The 16,780-nt window shown below is 37.2% G+C and overlaps 1 long non-coding RNA gene across 1 annotated transcript in view; it reads left to right on the top strand.

The window, feature by feature from the left end:
• The first annotated feature begins 1,310 nt into the window (after positions 1 to 1,310).
• Positions 1,311 to 16,780, top strand: part of LOC122808059 — a 121,542-nt gene continuing 106,072 nt past the window's right edge. Inside the window, exon 1 of the long non-coding RNA XR_006365775.1 lies at positions 1,311 to 1,394. This is a non-coding gene — a long non-coding RNA (uncharacterized LOC122808059). The remainder of the gene's footprint in view (positions 1,395 to 16,780) is intronic.

Genomic DNA, 16,780 nt, shown 5'->3' on the forward strand with positions numbered 1-16,780 from the left:
TGACAAAAAGACATTATATCTCTGCTCAACTTTACTAAATTTACTATGTATGTTGCTTACTTTGCTCCCTCTTAATTTCTATTGTAACTTTGGGAATTTGATCCAGAGCTCCTACTGAAAATGCTCATAGGACCAAGGCAACCCTCCTCATCAACAAAAATGTAATAAAACACACTAGAAGCATATCTGCTGACTGCAAAAATCCCTTACACTGAGAAAGTATTATTACAGTGATTTTAAAGGAATACTAGTTATGTTCACAAACCGGATTCCCTAACCCAAAATGTTATAGAATCAGTGAATTAAATGTATGAGGATGTCAGAAAGATGAATGAAACCAACATTTTCTTTGTGGTTTACAGCCTCAATGTTTGCGTTTTTCATATTTGCACAACAGATGGCAGGCATTATAAAACACAAATTAAGTAGTATTAATAGCAGAAAGTCAAAACCAGATGGAGTACAGGACCCTGGCTGACTGATCCTACGATTTTACTGCAAATCCTGAAAGCCTAGCACCTAAAATTCTGTGTCTATGCGTCAGATCCTAGAATTCCCAGATACAAATTATGCACATACTTCACAGTAAACACAAAATGTGTAACACAAGAAAGTAAAACAAAGTAAGCAGCATCTCACTACACTAAGCACTTATCATAACCCACAAATGTAATTGTAATAACCAAAGCAGTCCACAATAAAAAAATAAATAAGACGGAACCATGAAATAAAGTAAATAAATTTACCGCAATTACGGCAATATACACGGAGCTGCAACCGCGGCATTATCTCTAGCAGCAGGCGTCTTAGAATTTTAATGTTTTGTAAACCCTATCCTGCCTTACATTCGTTGCCTGCTTGCCTTATTATTTTTTTAATTATGTTTTATCTTAGAAGCAGGAATCTGACAATGCTCCTGCGTTCAACTTCACCAGTCAGTAGCTCTCTTGGGTGCTTCTGCTATACGTGTTTGGTACAGTATTATACATTATGATCTCTCAAAGAAACACACACACACACCTAAAATAATTAAATAAATAAAATGAGAATAGAATGGCTGAAATTATATTCACAAACTAGAAAGTCAGAGAATGCTGGATTAGCGATCATTGCTATTTTTTTAAACAAGTTAACGCTGACAAATGCAGCAAACTATTGAATCCGAAAAGCGTACTTTAGCAACCTCTAGGAACTAAAAATACATTTCAGTTTGCACAGGGGAACCAGAGAGTGAATAGGACTGAACAGGCAAAGTAAACCGATATTTGAATTGAACAGCCGGTGATGTCACAAACTGGGAGGTAGTTAAGTAAAGGGGTGGCAATGTTTGTGATTCGGTCCGAGGCAAAGCATTCTGTTTAGAAACGAGCCAGTGCCCCTTTAATGTTATAGTCGTAAGTGATGCCCGCATATTGTTTAACGAATTAGTTTACTAGTGTATATATATATATATATATATATATATATATATATATATATATATATATATATATATATATTAATTAAGAATATAGTGGTTAGGTTGTCGTCATTTATTTACGCATCAAAATTATAGAATAGTATTTGAAATTGTAGAGACGTATTTATGTTTTTAGAGTCTTTAGGCCTTTGTAATATGTTCCTTAATCATTATGTCTTATATAAAACAAATAGGTAGTTTTCAGTTACAATGCAAATGTTTCCACGTTCCTGTAGCATTTTACAGTTTAGCTTTTTATGATGAGTGTCAGTGTATATAAACGAGTGTCTTTATGAATGGACGTGAACATGTCATACTTTTTATGTATGGGAAAGTTTAGACATGATGTAATTTCCTGTTTTACTACATTCTAACTATTTAAATGGCCCGGCAGTTAACGTAATGTGCATTTGACAAAGTATTCAGTCCAAATACGAAAAGCGCTTTATGCAGTACGTTGTGGATTTATTTTATCATTAAACTTGTAACTTCTGTAACAGTTTGTTTCAGCTGGATTTTATTGCTTTAAGTTGTTACTTTTGTAACAGTTTCCTTACTTGGACTACATTACATCCAGCTGCTTTCATTGGGTTCGTCAGTTTGGAGTTTTGTTTTGCGTGTATATAATTATCATCAATGACAGCAGTTAATGTACAAGGCCTTAGCTCCATTATCCTCACTATAGCACAAGCGTGCACTGTATCCTTCCTTTTTGCTTTGTTCCTGATTTCTTTAGGGAATTAGCATAGGGCATCCCTTCATCATCAGTAAAATTTACACTGACGTGATCTGGATAATTAAAGCTGTAGGTGCAAACATGTATGCAGGCTTGTAGCAGAACATGCAGAAGCAGATTAAAGTTATTTAAAAAGTAATTACATTACTGTAGTTTATTAATGTTAAGGCGCTACTTCCCACTTCTTGCAAATTTAAACGTGCAGGTTTAAAAATAAGTTGCTTAGAGAATATATAGATGGACTGCTATACTGTTCATTGTGTCATGAGGTCATCATAAAGCACTCTCTTCAAAGTGTTATGATGTCATCTTAAACACGTCCTGAGGCTACTTATGCTTCTTGCTCTTTCTTTGTGGATATCAATGGCGTAACCATATATTTGTCTGGATAACTATACGGTGTACAGCCACTTCAATAAGAATTTCTGAAGTACTGCTCTAAAAGAGCTATGAAACCAGAAAATAAAAAAGTGACTCATATACTCAATGCTCTGCTGTAGTACCTTGAAAGGATTCGAATATATATAAATTCATTGGTTTTGCTGAGATCCATCTTCAAGCATTTACTGCTGCTCAGCGCATTCCTTTCCGCTGTCCTCTTGCAGTCAGCGTTTATTTTTTGTCAGCCTGAGACTTCTGACTCTAATCTCTGTGTTATGAAACTGTGAGAACTACGGAGAACTAAGGCAGATACTACATGCCTGGGAAAAGATTCACACAGAAGAGGTTCCCATGTTGATTTATATTTAAAAAGGATGATGGCCTGTGCTTATCTCTTTCAAATGTGTTTAACCAAAAGAATCAAAAGGTATTTCTGATATTTTCCTCATGGGAATCCCCAACAAACTACAAATTATCCCAGCCTTAAACCCAGAGAACGAGTTGCTAAAATAAGTAACTGCCTTTACTTTTCCAGTTCATTTCTCTACTGAGTTATTCCATTTTTTGAACCTAGGTCTAGGTCATCATTATCATTGGCAAATGAGCATGGCAGAATGAAGTGATTAAGGTGGGGTTTGATCCCAAAATAAGCATAGTTAATCCACAGTTTAATGCATAATATACAGATAAGAAACAGTGAAATCCATCAGCATCATTTAGTACAATGAGCATCCTGTATCCATCACATTTCAGCAGCACTTCCTGAACATGTGACCTAAATCACAAAGTTACTTACAGGAAACAAGCAGCATGCTTGTTCTGCAGAGAAGATAAGGGAAACTAAGATCTTGCACATTAATTATAGTCACAGACTTATGTTACCATGTGTGTGTTGATAAAACATGCTTAATGTTCTTTGTTAGAAGCTGTGAAGAATGATGCAAAGTTTATCAGACGACTCATGGAAATAGAAGAAGACTCTAGACAGTAAACCTAGTATGTCACGGGCATTATACCAATAGCTCATTATTGCTAACATTATAGTACACTATATTTAAATTTAGACAGTGCAAGATATGCAAACTATTTTATAACTGCCCGATACCAAAGAGGCTAGAGCACAAATAAGATATTCTGTTGATGAACATAAAAGCAAAAACAAAAAATGGCTTTCCCACTAAAGAAGCTACAGCTAGTGTAAGATTCTGTCATATATGCCTGTGCGTGCACACACACACACCTTCATTTTCTGCACTTGGAGTCCTCTAACACAGTAACTAAACACAAGACAGACTGTGTGCAGTTTCCCCAGACTGTGGGGGAGCTCATACATATAGCATCCATGTGCTGCATACAAGGGTCCGTTAGTGTGCCATCTGATGATGCAGCTGATGTTTGCCACTCTGTAACTCACTAGCAGGGCACAGGCCCTATAAGACATAACATACATTTTTGTTTTGTTTACCCTGACAGTATATTAGATGTCTTAATGGGATATTTGACAATTTATATCCGTAAGTAGAGAATGAATATGTAAGCAGTGGCCGTGTGTCATACAAGTGACATGCAGCAACAAATGTATGTAAACCAGGAGATGGCAACACACTTTCCGATAGTGCTGACATAAGGAACTCATAAAACATCAAATAATGCTGTAGACTCTTTAAATAAACTTTCTATCTGTATTTTTATCTGCCTTGATTTTTGTGCTTAGATATTAATATTATTTACAAGATTTTTACTTTTTGGGGTCTCCAGTACGTAGATGAAAGTGCTATGCCTTCTGCATAGGGCCTCAGGTATTTGGTAACTAGGAGTAACTCACTTACACTGAACAGATTAGTTCTAAGCTATCTACCACATCTTAGACCAGTTCAGACATGTGGTTTGTGAACAAAATTTTATTAAGCATTATGATATAAGTTTAAGCCAGCACCAGCAGGATGGCTATGTACAGTTCATAAAACTCAAGTTTTGCAAGTTTTGACATGATAGACTCAAGCATAATAGATTTTTTTCTTACTGATCCATGAAAAATAGCATGGTGTAGGATGTAGGATTATATCTCTCATAGGCTGTAGGATTATACCTCTCATAGGCGGTAGGATTGTATCTTACAACTGTACAGCTTTTCACAGAACTTCCAGATTTTTACGTCATATTTTATACTGTTCCTCATAAGATTTGTGGTTTTCTGACAAATCACTGAAGATTAAAGTCACTAAATAATGGCATAACATTTGGGTTTCAGGAAAATCCATGATAGTTCAAACCATGTTATTCTTGGTCATTTTAGCAACTTTCTAAGTTTATAAGAGCAATATTTAAAATCTGTCCCCATTTTTTGGGCCTTTGTCCCCCCATTATTTTAGGTTTTGTCTTGATTTCTTGAGCTAGCAGGTTGAGAGGTATGTATAGGATATATAATACCGTGGCCAGCTGTACATCATAACATTGTGATGCCTAACACTATCATATGGATTTGGCTTGCTCACCATTTATTTCTGTTTTCCTTCCTTATAAGCTGCTCTGTACTCCACTGTATTGGTAGACGTCTATATGCTTATGGAGATATATGACATCTCCCCTTTCCTGCTGACTTTATTGCATGCTGTATAAAGGAAGAAAAGATTTGACCCAAGGAAGAAAAAAATAATATGATTTTATTATAAATGATGGTAGAGAGAACTTGTCTGCAATGGCCATTGGTATTATTTTATTATAAGGAAAAAGAAGAGGGGACCTAAACGATGTGCATAAATAGAGTGGATGGGAGAGGATTGTTTAGATAATGAGTATTCAGTTTATTCTATGGGTTAGTTGAAGGTGGTAGGGCAATGCTGGATAACAAACACATGCGTAATATTAAAGGCTGGATCCTGTAAGACAGAATGTCTAGATAAATACACTCCAGTTAGCTGCATGCAGTTGTAGATGGGTGACAGCTAGACAGGATAGAGAGAAGTGTACTGCATCTGTATTTCTGTATACCCCTTGTCTCATTTCAGTGGTCATTTAGTAAAGCTGTTTCACTGCAGAATGGAGGTGTCCACTGTGTCACCAGGGATACCTATTAATGCAAGCACTGCATAGGCAGCTATTGGTATATAATACAGTCCATGATGACTCTAGATCAGGTAACACAGGCTGCATTATACATTATTTTTACTTTTACTGAATTCTCCCCATGACCTATAGTACAGCACTCTCCATACCTCTCTAATTCTTATAGCAAGAAGTATGGACAAAGCCAAAAATAATGGGGAAACAAATACCCAATAATAGAACATATTTTTAAATATTGCACTTATAAACTTAGAAAGTTTTTAGAATAACAGATACATGTTAGCATGCATTTTTTTAGATTCATGTTGAGTTCATCCATCCACACCCCAAGGTAATTTGGGCAAACAGAAAAAAAGTGGAAACTTTTTGCTGAAACCCCCTTCAAAGAACAAGCCAACAATTTTGTTTCTGCAGGGGGCAACCCCCCCTGTAGCCCCCCATATGGGGGAATGGCTCCCATACCCCTGGATTTATATATACCAATTCAGAGGTCGCGTAACTGTGGTAGAAGTAATTTCGGAAAACAGGACTCACTGTTTTTGCATTTGCTGAAATTAGATTTGATGACATGACATGCTCCCACATTTTCTGAAACATATGAATTCTGAAATTCAAATGTATGTCATTATTTAGTGACTTCAATCCTCAGCGATTTGCCAGAGAACCACAAATTTTATGAGAAACAGATAAAAATATGAGGCAAAAATCTGGACATCCTTTTAAAATCTGGACAGATGAGAAGGATGATAATAAATTTTCTATTACACTTTTAAGAAACTATGAGTGTTTCCAAGTCTGAGTATTTGTTTTGTTTCTTGGACTATTTTCCTAAGACTTGGTTCACTGCATTTGTGGTCCTTTTGTTGCTGACTCTGATACTGCTAAGTGAAAAAATAGCATATAACAAGAGAAATGAACTAAAAGCTGCATTTGTTTGTGTTTATTTTTATGTGATTTTGATGGATTGTGGTCTCGTTAGCATTGTTTTTAATTAATAAGAAACATATGTTGGAAAATAATTTGCTTCATTTCTGAATCTCTTCTATGGAAGAGAAATAAAAGTAATTTTCCTTGACTAAGTTACAATTCAATCCCAGTTTTTACACAGAATCAAAGCTCCCATTTCACCATCCAGACAGGATTATTTCTTAATGTAATCAGCTTTGAGGATACTGCACCTCTGAGGAAGGAGCTAACCTGTTTCTGCCAGGAGCTTACCTATTCAGAAAGTATGTTAATTTAAACCAAGTGATATTTTGCAGTAGTGACAATTGAACCCATGACATAATACTTTTCTTTTGCCTTTTTTTCTTATCCTTTCCCTTCTGCAGCTGACTATAAGTGAACCTGGTGTCTCTCCTCATTCACTGTGTCTTCTGGGTCTACTTACCCCTTCTGGCCTCCGCCAGACTTTGTCCAAAAAGGGCCAAGGGTGCTTAGGTGATCAACATGCCCCAGATCCCCATTATACTGCTGCCAATAGGGTTCTCTCCTTGTTTTCCTTTTCTGCCCTTCTCATGCCCTGATAACACTCTGTGAGTGGGACTTGAAAGGGGTGGATCACGCTGAATCACCCCTCACTGCTGCAAACATCTGATGCTGGCAAGCCAGCCCATATTCCCTCAGGAAGTACTCAACAGTTGTTTCCCTGGCCTCCTCCAGGGAAATTGAACTGCATTGTTTGCCACATGCATCTATCTCTCCCTCTCTCCAGCCCTCCCAGGATGGGCATGTACATCATCCCCTTCCAGTGCCTCAGACACCCAAACCTCTAATCACACCCAAATCACCTTGGTATGATCAGCGTATAACCTTTCTGAACAACTCAGTGATTCAAGTAAGGTTTATACTGAGATAGCCATGCCAGGCTGCAGAAGACAGTGATCCATTCAACTAATTAAACCTGAACCAATAGCAATGTTTTTAGTATATGTATTTTTGCTATAATGCATTAAGTTAGGTTAGTCTTGAAATTCCGGGCATGCCTTCGTTGAAGGTTGGGCGTTGGGCTGGCACCTCGGCACCGTAAAAATCTACTGCCAATCATTAGCGGACCGAGTTCCGCTGTGGCGACCCCTAACCGGGAAAAGCCGAAAGAAGAAGAAATTAAACACCTTTTGACAGGAACTAGAGAAAAGATTAAAATTATTGCAAAATGTGTATAGTTTGAAATATTTGTTGCTGGTGGTTTAATCTTTAGAGAATGCATGCACAAGGTAGCCATTTTACTGCTCATAAAATATTAGTAGAATACACAGGTTATTTACTCATCTGCTCACATAGTTTATTGGATTAGCTGACAGGATATATCTACTGACTTGAAGTGTTATAAAACCTGTGATGCCCTTAACAAAAGCCTTAAAGCTTGATCTCACTGAAAAACAGCAGCAACAACTTAATGTGATGTCATTCTGGGCATTTAACATCAAATCAGAGGATTTGTTTGTATTGCTAACTGACAGTAATAATTGACTTGATCATTTGACAACAAAGGAGACTTAGATTGTAAGGAAGAATGAACTTGTCTAGGTGTTCATGTATCTTAAACTATGAGGGTTTTACTTACTTCACAACATATTGCATAGAAGTGTAGCTATAGGCCATTGCTCAGTATAACTATATAATTTAGGTAAGGTGCCTTGTGCTGTGCATAATAAACTTATTTCAGGAAAAAAATAAGTTACCTTCCTTTGGGTGAGCCATTAGACAATATATTCAGTCTTTACAGTAAAGATCATGGCTTGAAGAGTAACATATTTACTGTGATCTGTCAATATTTACCTAGCTGGCACATCTGTTATATGACAAATACTGATTTTTTTCAGCAATACTTCCTTTAACTAGTTGATCAAGAAAGAACACGGAGACATTAACATGAGTTAAAGTCATTGACCAATTTCAAATATTTAACAGACTGCATGTTGCCTGAGCTTCTGAAAGACTTAAAGTGCATAAAGCAATCTGAAACAATAGGAAGCAGGGCAAGGCGGAACTAGGATGCATAGTGAGAAGTATTTGTAATAACAGGAAAGAAGAAATTAATTGTACATCAAAACACATAGCGACAGTTGACATTTCACTCCTAGAAACAGTATATCCAGTGGCAAGCCATTCAGAACTACACAGTTAAATCCCTTTTGTGACTGAAGCACAACTTATTTAAACCATGCTTGCTTTGTAGGCCTTGGTTCATGAGATTGGGTCACTTTAGAAACTTTCTAGTACTTAAAAAAGTGAAGCCCAAAGCTTAAGTGTGTACACTACCTTAGGTTTTGGGGTATATACAAACAAATCCAGAGTCTTAACTTCAGATATGTAGAATTAGTGATGGTGGAAGAGAAGTTGTACATTACTTGACTAAGTAATATTATTAAAAAAAAAAAAAAAAAAACAACAAGTAACTGAATAGCTATTCTATTTAAACTAGAACCACTCTTTGGATGAGTACTGCTGTAATATGAAAGAGAGAACAATAAAGAGAAAGAGAGCTACTGATATATAGCTCAGTTATTAAGTTCTATTGTAGTTTTACCCATCCTCCTGCATAATCTTTAGTTGTAAATTCAGCAAGCTTTATAAGGAAAATATTTTTTATTTTATGCAGTTTTCTTTGAAGTAAAGTTTTATGTGAAATATAAAATGTCAGAGGTGATATGTTTAACTGGTTTAGATTATTTGAGGGAAAGTCTAGATGTACAGTCTTTAGCCAGGATTCAGAATCAGGCCCAGCTATGAGTGGAATGGCTTTGGTTAGAAGAACCTGCTACCCTGAATGCAGACGTGAGTGATTCAGAGATACATTAGTCACAAAGAGGAAAAACTTCATTATCTGCTAGATTGTATGTCTTTGAATCACTCGGTGATTACCGCAACCATCAGCGGCCCTTTTCTGCTGCCTTTGTGGCAATCACCATAAGTGGCAGGTATATCCTGATAGCACATACTCCACCATTCACCCCCAACAGAAAAAATGCTATACCTTTTACCTGTAAATCACAAATGATTAAAGGTAGTCAATAGAGTTTCATTCTTCTTATTGTTCAGAAAATCAGAGTGATGCAAGACCTGTTGCTCTATAAACACTTTCATTGTGTTGGACTAATATTTATAAAGACTTCCTGTTGCCATTGTGATGATTGGGGAGAGATGGGTGAAGGCTGCCAGCCTAGTCAAATAGAATTTGATATATAATTCTGGCATTTGTAAATAAATGTAAAATACAGGCATGTTTTCTTGAATGTAAAAGAACGCTGTGAAATAAATATGTAACAACATTGCAGTCTACTGGCCCAGTGAAGCCAGTTGTGACCCTTTCATATTAGAATTCAGTTCCAGGGCGGCTGGATGAAGGTTTCAGGCCCATTGTTTTAAGGCTAAAGTTTATGACCAGAATTTAAATGTGGAAGGTGCTTTATTGCTGTGGTTTCTGCTAGAATGTATATGTGAAATGCCTTGTATTGTTGTAGGTTTCTGAGTAGGTGTTAGATTGCTAAATAATGCAGTTTGTGGCCTGAGAACTCAGACCAGGTGTTAAGATGATACAATATGAATACTGGGAAAATCTAAATGTCAAAAATGATGTAATTTGTGAATGGCCTTAGAGACATGTTTGTTAGTAATGTTTAATACTATTTCTGAGAAGAGACTGGAAGCATTTTGACTTTGGACATCTAAATTATCAGCACTCTGCCTTGTGCTCACATGCATGTTTTAGCACTGTGATTTTTTGTAGGAATAGTTAAAGCTAGTAAAGATTAATTAGGTATTTCTCTTTGAAATCAGACCTGTCCTACTGTATTATTATATGTTTCTGTGTGATCTCTAAACTCTTAGATATCTCTGTGGTGTAGTAGTTTTGTCTTGTGTTTTAATTATTTATTATTAAATATTTTTAAAACCTTCTACCTGTGGCTGATTTGTGTAGAGATAAGCTCTAGAGTACATTGCATATTTATAGAGGTTATTGTAATAGACCACTCTAAAATAAGCCTTGACTGTTAGTCATACTATCATTGGATATTAATATTGCACAGTAATAATTGGACACCCTTTTAAGGGCCTTTTAGTAGCTGATATTATTAACTGGGTGGTGGCAGTAATTATGACCATATTTTCTGGGCAAAGGGGCACATTTGGAGAATCTGTGTCAGCCTTTCCCAGGGGTGTCTGTGAAGTTGTATAAATACTTATCTCGAAGTGTGTGTGTGTTGTGTCAGGGACATGAAGCACTGATTGGACAGAGAGGGTACTGGAGGTTTTAGCTTGCCCAGTTAGGCTGAGACCTGGACCCTATAGCTGTGCCAGTGGGGAGTCTTATTGGGGACCTGGTGAGCAAGGGAGCAACCAGCCCCAGACTGACTGTGATCTCTGTGTGCACTTAAGGGAAATTGTACTTTACTTTGTGTATTAGTTATCCTTTCCTCTTCTAGGAGACGACCTCCCTGGTGTTAGTGGTGAGGATTGAGGCTCCTTGATTGCTGGGCCTGGGCACGGTCATCACAGCCATATAGTGTTTCCTCCCAAGCTTTGTCTGGAAGTCTTGAGTATGGCTTCTGTATGTCATGGAATATCACGGACAGTCAATGCTGCTAGATATTAGAGTTTTATACTCTTTTCCCCTAATATGTTTAATGCTGAAAAAACTTAGGCCTTTTAACTCTTTAATTAGATTAGGGTAATATAGAATACTCCTGTTGTCTAGTGTCTCCCCCATATATTGTTTGTGCTGCAAAACATGCTGTACTGTTAACTTAACTATTTGCAAATCCATGGAACATATTACATCTGATTTCATAACCTTAGATATAAAAATATTTTATTGCTCTAGAACTGAAGTAATATGTTTTTCAAAGGGAGATAATTTATGCTTAATTTAGTAAATGGCTTCAAGAAAGTCACTGAAGCTATAGATAGCAGTCATGCAGTTCATTCTGTGTACCTTGGTCTAGCCAGATCTCGTTCAACTGGTGCCCTGTACTGGTTTCACAAACTACTACCAAAATACCTAAGCTCTTCAAGTGAAGAGCAAAAAAAAGGGACATCTGCAGTATACCACACGTGTTAAGGGGAGGGCAAAAAAAATATATATATATATCGATCAGGTACCTGGGGCTCCTGAAATGCAAGAGCCAATCTTTCTGTGCCCTGCCCTGAACCTCCTGAAAAAAAACGAAGAATGTGTTTCTTTCTTAAATGTACTGGTATGCATTAAAGAGTAATCCTGCGCCCAACTCTCTGCGCCCAGGGCAGTTGCCCCTTTGCTCCACCCTAGCTATGCTACCTGATCTGGCCAAAGCCTTTAACAATTTTCTCCATGCTGGAATTGTAGAGGAGATTAGCAGCCTAAATATAGGGTTCCTATTAGAACGACAAAAATGCATTTTGTCGAATGCGTTTTCATCGACACCTAAACAGGGAACAGTCAAAACAGTGAAGCGGCTGTTCAGAGAATTCTTTCCCTGGGAAAGAAGTTGCTTGACTGCTTCATTGCTTTGCCATGTTCTGCACTGTAGTGTGGTCTCAGAGATTCCCTTATCCGGTATAGCTCCCGAGCATAAATGTGCAACAGTTACTGACCTTAGGGTTAGGGTATGGGTTAAGGTAAGTGCATATGTATCAAACTGTTTACTTTTTTGTTTTTTGCGTTAGATGTACGGTTGAGTTAAGTGCATATGTGTTTTAAGCTGTTTACTTTTGTTTTGGGGGGGTAGAATTAGGGTTAAGGTAAGTGTTTATGTGTTTGGAACTGTTTATGTAAATGTGCAACAGTTACTGACCTTAGGGTTAGGGTGCGGGTTAAGGTAAGTGCATATGTTTTAAAATGTTTACTTTTTTTTTTTGTGTGAGATGTATGGTTGAGTTATGTGCATATGTGTCTTCAGCTGTTTACTTTTTTTGGGGGGGGGGTAGAATTAGGGTTAAGGTATGTGTGTATGTGTTTGCAACTGTTTACATTTTTTTTTTTTGGTTGGAACAGCGATTTCTTTCCCTAGGAAAGAATCACTGTTCTGAGGTGTCGACATTTCAGCTTTCACTGAAGTAGGGTCGACGAAACATCGTCCGCTGTTTTAAGTGTTCAATGTTTTAATATAGGCCCTAAATATAGACCCTAATGTTGTAATATGGGTAGTATACTGGTTGGAAGATAGAACCCATGCAGTTAAAGTAGCAGGTACCACCACAAAAAGCGCAAAAGTGACTAATGGCATCCCTCGGGGCTCAGTATTGGGACAACTTCAGTTCATCATCTACTTCTTAGAGATCCAAACCACTAACTCAGACATATGACTAACTAAATTTGTCGATGACTGCAAGCTGGGTGGTATCAGTTGCTCGCAATCCAATACTGTGTTACTGCAGTAAGGGCTAGACCATAAAAATCTGTGTTGAACTAGAAACATGCTTAAATTCGTGTCTATATTGAATTAGCGAATGCTTAGAAAAGCGAATGCTAATTCATCGACCCCTTTTAAGTGAAAGCTTAAAATCTCAAACACCCGGAACAACGATTTTGCTGGGCCGGTTCTGGGAGTTCGCCATTTCCTCCACTGTGGTACAATCTCGGAATTGGTATATTTAAGTAGGGGTGTGTGTGTGTGTGGGGGGGCAAAGCCCCCCACATTATAAAATGTTTTAAGTTTTTTTTTTGGTGGAAGTGATTTTTTCCCCTGTGAAAAAAATCACTGTTCTGGGTGTTCGAGATTTTAAGCTTTCTCTTTAAAGGGGTTAATGAATTAGCGTTTGCTTTTCTAAGCGTTCGCTAATTTAATATAGACCTTTAAATTCAATGCAAAGAAATGCAAAGAAGTACAAAATTGTCACCTTTGGTAAACAAATACTTGACGACAGTGTACAGTATAGACAACACCTAACTCCTGACTGATACAGGTGTCAGCATCTTTGACACCTTCATAGAGTACTTCCTATCCCTTGATCCTTCATGTAGTAACAGTAACCAGGAAAGCCTTCTATGTAGCTCATTTAATAACTAAAGATATCTCATCAAGACAAAAGACATTATCGTTTCACTATACTCTGCTTTGATCAGACCAGATATTGAACATAATGTTTATTTTACTTATGTACATATTTATATTGATATTTATTGTATTTATTTATATTTGTTTACTGGGGTAGTGCACTGATCTCAATGGACCATTTGCAGGCACAGCAGAGCAAAACATATTTACAGATACAAGAATATGCTAAAACAAATATATATACTTATTACAGAGGCAAGAATATGCTACAACATTTAGTTGAAGGAGTTAATGTGAAAACATGAATAGTAAAATGGAATTATACTTAGTAGAGCTTTATGTATAAGATATAGCCATAATGAGTGAGATGTTTTATGCTACAGGGATAAAACTATATCATTATATAGAGATGTATGAAGACATTAGATGAGGCAAGTGAAAATAGTTGTAAGAAGGGATACAGTGGGGAGAAGACAGAGAAAATGTGAACAAGGCATGCAGGGGAAGAGGAGCAGAAAGGATAAGAAGTGTGACAGAGATGCAAAGAAAAGAGGGAATTACGATGAATGAGTGACAGTAAGCAAGAAGATGACAAGATGAGATAAAGGAGGATGAAACAGGAATGAAGGGGTGTGTGAGATAGCTGTAGTCTTCGTGTAGCTTGACCAGAGTGAGTGCAACGGCATGCTTGGTGAAGAGGTGTTCTGTGAGCTGCTGTCTGAAGTTTGAGTCTAATAGCTTAAGCGATAGGATGGAGAATGTATATCATGTAGCTTGAAAGACCTCAGAGTTTCCTAACTAAAACAGATCGCCAGAACGAAGACCCTTGGTTACCAAGGCAGGAGTGAAGCTCTGGCCCTATAGTCAGTTTTTTTTTCCTGGGCAGTGATTTATGCCTGGTATTCTATTTGAGGTCTTATAAATCCACTAAACAAATGGTTTCATAAACACTTGTCATTAAAGATAAAATAAGTCCCATCACTATCAAATATCTCAGAAAGCAAACAGTGATAAATGCAAATCTCGGGGTTAAAAGAACCTGTTTTATGTTCTGTTCTTTTTATTATGTTGTTTTAGTAGTTTATTATCAAAATCTTGAATGTCATAACATAATCTGGTCAAAATTCTGACCAAAAACATCTATATTCAGCATATTAATTAGCTGACATTATCGAATGGAAATACTGAAGATTTAGAATTTGGCAGTTTTCGATTATAGCCATAATTCTCTTGTCTGCTATGACTTACCTGCCTACCTTCCAGCAGTACGAACAGATGCTGTTCAGTAATGCACAACAATGGAATTCACATTTTTGCAGGGTGGCAAGCCCTCATGCTGCCCCCTGTTGGGGACTAGCCTCCCCTGCAAACTATATATTCCAATTCTGAGATCACATTGCAGTGAGGTAAAGGATACATTTCCCAATCCGCACTGTACCGCAATCTCTATTCTTAACATTGACCACATATAAGCGAATGCACAGTAGCATTTGCTTCAGAGGACACTTGCAGAACTGAAGTTTAGCAATATGGGAATCAGACAACTGATGTTTTGCATTCCTGTTTTCACTGAACCTTCATTCTTCATTTTGATAGTAAACCGTTTTTCTTCTCCTTCATTGCTAACTCTTCTTCCATGCTTTTTTGCAGTGGAATTATTCTTGGAAGGCAGTAGACAGTGTCTCAACTTGTGGATGAGTCATGTTAATTAGAATTCCTTTGTTAAACTGCCATATATTGAAGATCTTTATTTTTTGAATCACTTTCACATTGAGAATACACCGAAATACTGTAAACTGTCCATGAACCATTTGGAAGATTAATGCCTCCAAAAGTAATATGCTGGTGTCTGACACCAATAAAAATACCTAGTTCTAGAACATGGGGCCAGATTCAGAAAGGGATACTGCTAGTGTTGACTTCTAACGCAGAGTGCTACTGCTGGCAGTAGCCCTATCTGTTTCAGTGACAGGTTCACAGCAGTGGTCCTCATCACAGTGGGTCATCTCAGCCAAACTATATGCTAGTGAGGTATTTTGGGGGAGCTGCTTATTTTAGATAACCACATGTTCTCCCCCAGAAAAATGCCTACATTAAGGTATTTATGCAGCTTAGTAACTCAGACAGTTGCATTGTCTGTGATCACAGAAATGGGCTCCATTGGGCGCAGCTCTTATTCCCTATTGTAGGATTTTTTCCGAATCTTTGGGATAAGGTACTACATATCACTCAAATAATCCAAGACCAAACTCCTTTCCTCAGTAAATCCATATTATAATCAAATATCTGCTCAAATAATCTTGCAGTAACTTACCATAACATGCAAGTTTAAGGGTAAAAAAAAATGAAAGAAAACTTTCTGAGATGTTTGTAATATCATCGTATATCATGATCTGTTGTAAATAGATGCAGATGCAAAGGCATCCTAACATGTCCCTGGGTAACTGATTTATACACTGGAGCTATAATCATACAAGACATGGTTCCCAGGAAAACAGGATGGTGTTCGATAACACCATGGCACACAAGGCAAATATCTTAAGCCTTTTGTACAGATATGTTTTACAGGTCATAGTGGGCCACTTCTGATGCTGGAGCATTATGTTTCATGCCTGTTATGACATTATTTGTCCTCATCACAGTTTTTACATAGCCAAAGGAAACTGAGAATGTTTTTGTACTTCAAGAATAGAAAAGAGGTGCGCTAATCACTGAATTAGGAATGGGGATAAGTAGATACATAGTTCCTTTTCAGGACAAGCCTTGGAAACAGCAAGGAATAATGGGTAAATGACAAGAGAAGAAGAAAGAAATATGGTAAGGAAATAACATATTACATGCTACTCAGAACTGTAGCTGCAACATTTTAATACTTTATTGCAATAGGTAACTGCTGTAAATGATGTGAGTACATGTCCGAGTGGAAACTGAAGAAGTTTTTATGATAAAATGCAATGTGAGAGAATTGGCCTAAAGAATGTACCATTTTCTGTGTTAATCGGGTGTGTCCAGTCCTGAAAGCTTAGCTAAGCATGCAGTGGTTTTGTAAACTATGCATTGTCTTAAGAACAGCTAAGCATGTAGTATTGTTATATACTGTCATCCAGTCATTTGTACCACCCAGGTGATTAGTGCAGCTTTCATATTAAAAAAAAAAAA

This window comes from Protopterus annectens, chromosome 8.part0 (genome assembly GCF_019279795.1).
Source record: "Protopterus annectens isolate FY-2018-M chromosome 8.part0, PAN1.0, whole genome shotgun sequence".
Classification (NCBI taxonomy): Eukaryota; Metazoa; Chordata; order Ceratodontiformes; family Protopteridae; genus Protopterus; species Protopterus annectens.